This window comes from Aotus nancymaae, unplaced genomic scaffold, assembly GCF_030222135.1.
Source record: "Aotus nancymaae isolate 86718 unplaced genomic scaffold, 86718_ANA_hifiasm-v0.15.2.pri h1tg000011l, whole genome shotgun sequence".
Lineage (NCBI taxonomy): Eukaryota > Metazoa > Chordata > Mammalia > Primates > Aotidae > Aotus > Aotus nancymaae.
In genome coordinates, this window is record NW_026988422.1 from 25,205,955 (window position 1) to 25,213,811 (window position 7,857).

Below are 7,857 nucleotides of genomic sequence, written 5' to 3' on the forward strand. Positions count from 1 at the left end.
ACACACGTGTGTATGTGTGTTTAATTAGCTCTATGCAATTTTACCAGATATGTATGTTCATGTAAATGCCATTATATTAAAGATGCAAAACAGTGCCATTGCATAAAGGATCTATTGTGCTTCCTTTCTATAATCACATCCACCTGCTTTCTGCCATTTTCTCATTCCTAACCTCTGACCATGACTAATCTGTTTTCTATAATTTTGCCATTCAAGAATGTTAAATGAGTAGAATTATACAATATATTGCCTTCTGGGATTGGCATTTTTCATGCAGCATAATTCTTTTAAAATTCATCCAATTGTTTGCATTTATCAATAACTTGTTCATTTTTATTTCTGAGTAATATTCTCTGATATGGATATACCACAGTTTGTGTAAACATTCACTCCATTGAAAGACATTCGTGTTGTTTCCAGTTTTTAATTACTATGAATAAAACTGCTATAAACATTTGTGTACTGGTTCTTAAGTGAACATAAGTTTCTTTTCTCTGGGAAAAATGCTCAAGAGAGTAACTGCTGGATTGCATGTTTAATTTTATAAAAATAAAACCCTGCCCAACTGTTTCCCAGAATGTCTGTACCATTTTACATTCCCACCAGCAATGAATGAGTTATCAAGTTTCTTTGCAGTCTTGCCAGCATTTGATATTGCCATTATTGTTTGTTTAACCAGTCTGATAGTTGTATAGTGTTGTCTCATTGTAGTTCAATTTGCAATTTCTTAATGGCTAGTAATTCAAACATCTTTTTAAGTATTTATTTGCCATCCATATAAAAGGTTTCCTAAAAAGCTTTGAGGTGAGAAGTTGCCTAGAATGTCCTAGGACAACCATTGTGGCTGGAGGAAAACTAATGGGAGGTAAAGTCACAGGAAATGATGTCAGTGAAGTAGTGTGGCACGTGCCAACTCATGTAGTCTAGGTCATTGTGAGTACTTTGGCTTTTGTCCTGAGCGAGGACTGATAAGTGTTATAAGTTGAATTATATTTTAACTGGATCATTCAAGGTTCAACATGAACCAACTGGAGATGAGAGGTAAAGATGGAGACTATTTATGAAGCGATGCAATTAGTTAGGTAATACCAATAGCTTAGATGAAAAGGGTAGCAGAAGTGATGAGATATTTTATTCAGAATATGTTTTGAAAGTAGAGTCAAAAGGAATTTTGTGATAGATTAAAGGTAGGTGTAGAAAAGGCTAAGATAACTCAAACTTTTTGGAGATACTTGTGAGACATCCAAGTGGGCATATCTATGTAGCCAACTGAATATTTCACCAGCTGTCAGCAGAACTCAATATATTTCACCCAGTTGGCTTGAATCTGAAACGTTCTTCTCTTTGCACTTCCATAAGACAGTACTCTACTAGTTTCCTCTGCCTTATTGGATGCTTTTCCAAGACTTCTTTATACACTCTCTCTCTATTCTGTTCAGGATCTATTCGAGACCTTCTTATCTTTTTTCTTCCTGAGTGAATAATTAATAACTAGATATCTTCCATAGGATCTTTGCTCTTAAATATATATCTCCAGTATAGATAAAACCTTGAATTACAAACTAGTTTATGCAACTGCCTACATAACATCTTTATTTAAGTGTATGAAAAGTGTTTTAAATTTGGTAGACCTGAAATCAATCCTTTCTTTGCCCAACCCTGCTTTTCTCCTATCTTTCCGTGATGACAACTCTATCTAGTTGTTCAAGAATAAAACCTAGGAGAGTATCTATCTCTCATCCTATATTTATTTATTTATTGTACTTTAGGTTCTAGGGTACATGTGCAGATCATGCAGGATTGTTGCATAGGTACATACAAGGCAATGTGGTTTGCTGCCTCCATCCCCCCGTCACCTACATCTGGAATTTCTCCCCATGTTATCCCTCCCTGACCTCCCCACCCCCCACTGTCCCTCCCTTGGCCCCCCTCCAACAGACCCCAGTGTGTGATGCTCCCCTCCCTGTGTCCGTGTGTTCTCATTGTTCAACACCTGCCTATGAGTGAGAACAGGTGGTGTTTGATTTTCTGTTCTTGTGTCAGTTTGCTGAGAATTATGGTTTCCAGATTCATCCATGTCCCTACAAAGGACACATCATTTTTTATGGCTGCATAGTATTCCATGCTGTATATGTGCCACATTTTCCTTGTCCAGTCTATCGTCAATGGGCATTTGGGTTGGTTCCAGGTCTTTGCTACTGTAAACAGTGCCACTATGAACATATGTGTGCATGTGTCTTTATAATAAAATGATGGCCGGGTGCGGTGGCTCATGCCTGTAATCCCAGCTCTTTGGGAGGTTGAGGTGGGTGGATCACAAGGTCAAGAGATCGAAACCATCCTGGCCAATATGGTAAAACCCTGTCTCTACTAAAAAATACAAAAATTACCTGGGCTTGGTGGCCCGCACCTGTAGTCCTGGCTACTCGGGAGGCTGAGGCAGGAGAATTGCTTGAACCTGGGAGGTGGAGATTGCAGTGAGCTGAGATTGCACCACTGCATTCCAGCTCACTGCCTGGCAACAGAGCAAGACTCTGTCCCCCAAAAAAAATAAAAAATAAAATAAAATGATTTATAATCCTTTGGGTATATACTCAGTAATGGGATTACTGGGTGAAATGGAATTTCTATTTCTAGGTCCTTGAGGAATCACCACACTGACTTCCACAATGGTTGAACTAGTTTACACTCCCACCAACAGTGTAAAAGTGTTCTTATTTTTCCACATCCTCTCCAGCATCTGTTGTCTCTAGATTTTTTAATGATTGCCATTCTAACTGGAGTGATGTGGTGTCTCAATGTGGTTTTGATTTGCATTTCTCTATTAATGGTTGATGATGAGCATTTTTTCATATGTTTGTCAGCTTCATATATGTCTTTTTTTGAAAAGTGTCTGTTCATATCCTTCATCAACTTTTGGATGGGTTTGTTTGTTTTTTCCTTGTAAAACTGTTTTAGTTTTTTCTAGATTCTGGATATTCACCCTTTGTCAGATGGGTAGATTGTAAAAATGTTTTCCCATTCTGTTGGTTGCCACTTCACTCTAATGATTGTTTCTTTTGCTATACAGAAGCTCTGGAGTTTAATTAGGTCCCATTTGTCTACTTTGGCTTTTGTTGCCAATGCTTTTGGTGTTTTAGTCATGAAGTCCTTGCCTATGCCTATGTCCTGAATGGTTTTGCTTAAGTTTTCTTCTAGGGTTTTCATGGTGTTAGGTCTCATGTTTAAGTCTTTAATCCATCTGGAGTTAATTTTAGTGTAAGGTGTCCAGAAGGGGTCCAGTTTCTGCTTTCCGCATACTGCTAGCCAGTTTTCCCAACACCATTTATTAAACAGGGAGTCCTTTCCCCATTGCTTGTTTTTGTCAGGTTTGTCAAAGATCAGATGGTTGTAGATGTGTGGCATTGCCTCCACGGCCTCTTTTCTGTTCCATTGGTTTCTATCTCTGTTTTGGTATCAGTACCATGCTGTTTTGATTACTGTAGCCTTGTAGTATAGTTTGAAATCAGGTAGCGTGATGCCTCCGGCTTTGTTCTTTTTGCTTAGAATTTTCTTGGCTATATGGGCACTCTTTTGGTTCCATATGAAGTTTAGGGTGGTTTTTTCAAGTTCTGTGAAGAAGGTCATTGGTAGCTTGATGGGGATAGCATTGAATCTATAAATTACTTTGGGCAGTATGGCCATTTTCACGATATTGATTTTTCCTAACCATGAGCATGGAATGTTTCTCCATCTGTTTGTGTCCTCTTTTATTTCCTTGAGAAGTGGTTTGTAGTTCTCCTTGAAGAGGTCCTTTACATCCTTTTTTAGTTGTATTCCTAGGTATTTTATTCTCTTTGTAGCAATTGTGAATGAGATTTTGCTCATGATTTGACTCTCTATTAGTCTGTTATTGGTATACCGAAATGCTTGTGATTTTTGCACATTGATTTTTTATCCTGAGACTTTGCTGAAGTTGCTTATCAGTTTAAGAAGAGTTTGGCCTGAGATGATAGGGTCTTCTATACATATAATCATGTCATCTGCAAATAGAGACAATTTGACTTCTTCTTTCCCTAATTGAATACCCTTTATTTTTTTTTTTCTTGCCTAATTGCTCTGGCTAGAACTTCCAATACTATATTGAATAGGAGAGGTGAGAGAGGGTGTTCTTGTCTAGTGCCGGATTTCAAAGGGAATTCTTCCAGGTTTTGCCCATTCAGTATGATACTGGCTGTAGGTTTGTCATAAATAGCTTTTATTGTTTTGAGGTATGTTCCATTGATACCTAGTTTATTGAGAGTTTTTAGCATAAAGTCCTCTTGAATTTTATCAAAGGCCTTCTCTGCATCTATTGAGATAATCAGGTGGTTTTTGTCTTTGGTTCTGTTTATGTGGTGGATTATGTTTATAGACTTCCATATGTTGAACCAGCCTTGCATCCCTGGGATGAAGCCTACTTGATTGTGATGGATAAGCTTTTTGATGTGCTGTTGTAATCAGTTTGCCAGTATTTTATTGAATATTTTTACATCTATGTTCAGCATGGATATTGGCCTGAAGTTTTCTTTTTTTCTTGAGTCTCTGCTGAGTTTTGGTATCAGGATGATATTGGTCTCACAAAATGATTTGGGAAGGATTCCCTCTTTTTGTGTTGTTTGAAATAGTTTCAGAAGGAATTGAACCAGCTCCTCTTTGTACATCTGGTAGAATTCAGCTATGAACCCATCTAGACCTACTTTTTTTGGCTGGGAGGCTATTAATTGCTGCCTCAACTTCAGCCCTTGTTATTGGTCTATTCAAGGTTTCAATTTCTTCCTGGGTTAGGCTTGGGAGGGTGCAAGTGTCCAGGAATTTATCCATTTCTTCCTGGTTTACTGGTTTATTTGCATAGAGTTGTTTGTAGTAATCTCTGATTGTAGTTTGTAGTTATCTCTGTAGTTTGTGGAGTCAGTGGTGACATCCCCTTTTATCATTTTTATTGCATCTATTTGACTCTTCTCCCTTTTCTTTTTTATTAACCTGGCTAGTGGTCTGTCTATTTTGTTGATCTTTTCAAAAAACCAGCTCCTGGATTTATTGATTTTTGAAGGGAGTTTTTGTGTCTCTATCTCCTTCATTTCTGCTTTGATCTTAGTTATTTCTTGTCTTCTGCTAGCTTTTGAGTTTTTTTTTTATCTTGCTCCTCTAGCTCTTTCAATTTTGACAATAGGGTGTCAATTTTAGATCCTTCCTCGCTTCTCATGTGTGCATTTATTGCTATAAATTTCCCTCTAGACACTGCTTTAAATGTGTCCCAGAGATTCTGGTATGTTATGTCTTTGTTCTCGTTGGTTTCAAAGAACATCTTTATTTCTGCCTTCATTTCATTGTTTATCCAGTTGACATTCAGGAGCCAGTTGTTCAGTTTCCATGAAGCTGTGTGCTTCTGAGTTAGTTTCTTAATTCTGAGTTCTAATTTGATTGCCCTTTTGTCTGAGAGACTGTTGGTTATGATTTCCATTCTTTTGCATTTGCTGAGGAGTGATTTACTTCAAATTATGTAGTCAATTTTAGAGTAGGTGCGATGCAGTGCTGAGAAGAATGTATATTCTGTGGATTTGGTGTGAAGATTTCTGTACATGTCTATTAGGTCTGCTTGGTCCAGATCTGATTTCAAGTCCTGGATGCCCTGGTTAATTTTCTGTCTCGTTGGTCTGTCTAATATTAACAGTGGAGTGTTAAGGTCTCCCATTATTATTGAGTGGGAGTGTAAGTCTCTTTGCAGGTGATTAAGAACTTGCTTTATGTACCTGGATGCTCCTGTATTGGGTGCGTATATATTGATGCATTGATCCCTTTACCATTATGTAATGCCCTTCTTTGTCCCTTTTGAACTTCATTGGTTTAAAGTCCATTTTATCAGAGACTAGGATTGCAACTCCTGCTTTTTTTTTTTTTCTTTTTTTGCTCTCCATTTGCTTGATAAATCTTTCTCCATCCCTTTATTTTGAGCCTATGTGTGTCCTTGCATGTAAGATGGGTTTCCTGAATACAGCACACTGATGGGTCTTGACTTTTTATCCAATTTGCCAGTCTGTATATTTTGATGGGGGCATTTAGCCCATTTTACATTTAAGGTTAATATTGTTATATGTGAATTTGATCCTGCCATTTTGATGCTAGCTGGATGTTTTTCCCATTAGTTGACACATTTTTTTTCATTGTGTCGATGATCTTTGCCATTTGGTATGTTCTTGGATGGCTGGTACTGATTGTTCCTTTCTTGTTTAGTGCTTCTTTCAGGAGCTTTTGTGAGGCAGGCCTGGTGGTGATGACACCTCTCAGCAATTGCTTGTCCATAAAGGATTTTCTTTCTCCTTCACTTATGAAGTTTAGTTTGGCTGGATATGAAATTCTAGGTTGAAAGTTCTTTTCTTTAAGGATGTTACATATTGGCACCCACTCTCTTCTAGCTTGTAGGGTTTCTGTGGAGAGATCCACTGTGAGTCTGATGGGCTTCCCTTTGTGGGTAACCCGACCTTTCTCTCTGGCTGCCCTTAGCATTTTCTCCTTCATTTCAACCCTGGTGAATCTGACGATTATGTGCCTTGGGGTTGCTCTTCTTGAGGAATATCTTTGTGATGTTCTCTGTACTTCCTGGACTTGAATGGTGGCCTGACTTGCTAGGTTGGGGAAGTTCTCCTGGATAATATCCTGAAGAGTGTTTTCCAGCTTGGATTCATTCTCTCCGTCACATTCAGGTACACCTATCAAACGTAGACTAGGTCTTTTCATATAATCCCATATTTCTTGAAGGCTTTGTTAATTTCTTTTCACTCTTTTTTCTCTATTCTTGCCTTCTCATTTTATTTTATTGAGTCGATATTCAATCTCTGATATCCTTTCTTCTGCTTGGTCAATTCAATTATTGAAACTTGTGTATGCGTCGTGAAGTTCTCGTGCTGTGTTTTTCAGCTCCATCAAGTCGTTTATATTCTTCCCTAAGCTGTTTATTCTAGTTAGCATCTCATCTAACCTTTTGTCTAGATTCTTAGTTTTTTTTTTTTAATTCTTAATTCTTTTTTCTAAGTTCTTAGTTTCTTTGCATTGGTTTAGCATATGTTCTTTTACCTCAGAGAAGTTTGTTATTACCCACCTTCTGAAGCCTGTTTCTGTCAATTCATCAGATTCATTCTCCATCCATCTTTGATCCCTAGTTGGTGAGGAGTTGTGATCCTTTGGAGGAGGAGAGGTGTTCTGGTTTTTGGTGTTTTCATCCTTTTTGCACTGATTTCTTCCCATCTTAGTGGATTTATCTATCTGTGGTCTTTGTAGTTGGTGACTTTCAGATGGGGTCTCTGAGTGGACATCATTTTTGTTGATAATGAAGTTACTTCTTTCTGTTTCTTAGTTTTCCTTCTAACAGTCAGGTCCCTCTGCTGCAGGACTGCTAGAGGTCCACTCCAGACCCTGCTTGCCTGTGGATCACTCACAGGGGCGGCAGAACAGTAAGGGGTGCTGCCGGTTTCTTCTTAAAAATATGGAACTCTTCACAAATTTGCGTGTCATCCTTGCACAGGGGACAGATAATCTTCTAAAATTGTTCCAATTTTAGTATATGTGCTGCCAAAGCGAGCACTCATCCTATATTTCTAAACAAATCTTATTTATTTGAAGTCCAAAGATATCTCAAATTTACCCATTTATTCACATCTGATTCTTATTGGAGATATTAGTATCTATTTCTTGAACTTTTTATCATAGTCAGATAATTGATCTCTCTTCCTTCTACTCTTGCCATACTTAAACCACACTCTAATCAGCAATCAAAATTGTCCTTTAAAAATGTATCATGTAGTTATAAATAAATATACAAGGCAAAAGAAGGACTCTTGT

General features: G+C 37.8%; 1 non-coding gene across 1 annotated transcript; it reads right to left on the reverse strand.

Annotated features, from left to right (window-relative positions):
- Positions 1–7,495: 7,495 nt before the first annotated feature.
- Positions 7,496–7,600, reverse strand: LOC135274368 (U6 spliceosomal RNA). Its single transcript, XR_010342211.1, has one exon. It is a non-coding gene; the product is annotated as a U6 spliceosomal RNA (small nuclear RNA).
- Between the last annotated feature and the right edge of the window lie 257 nt (positions 7,601–7,857).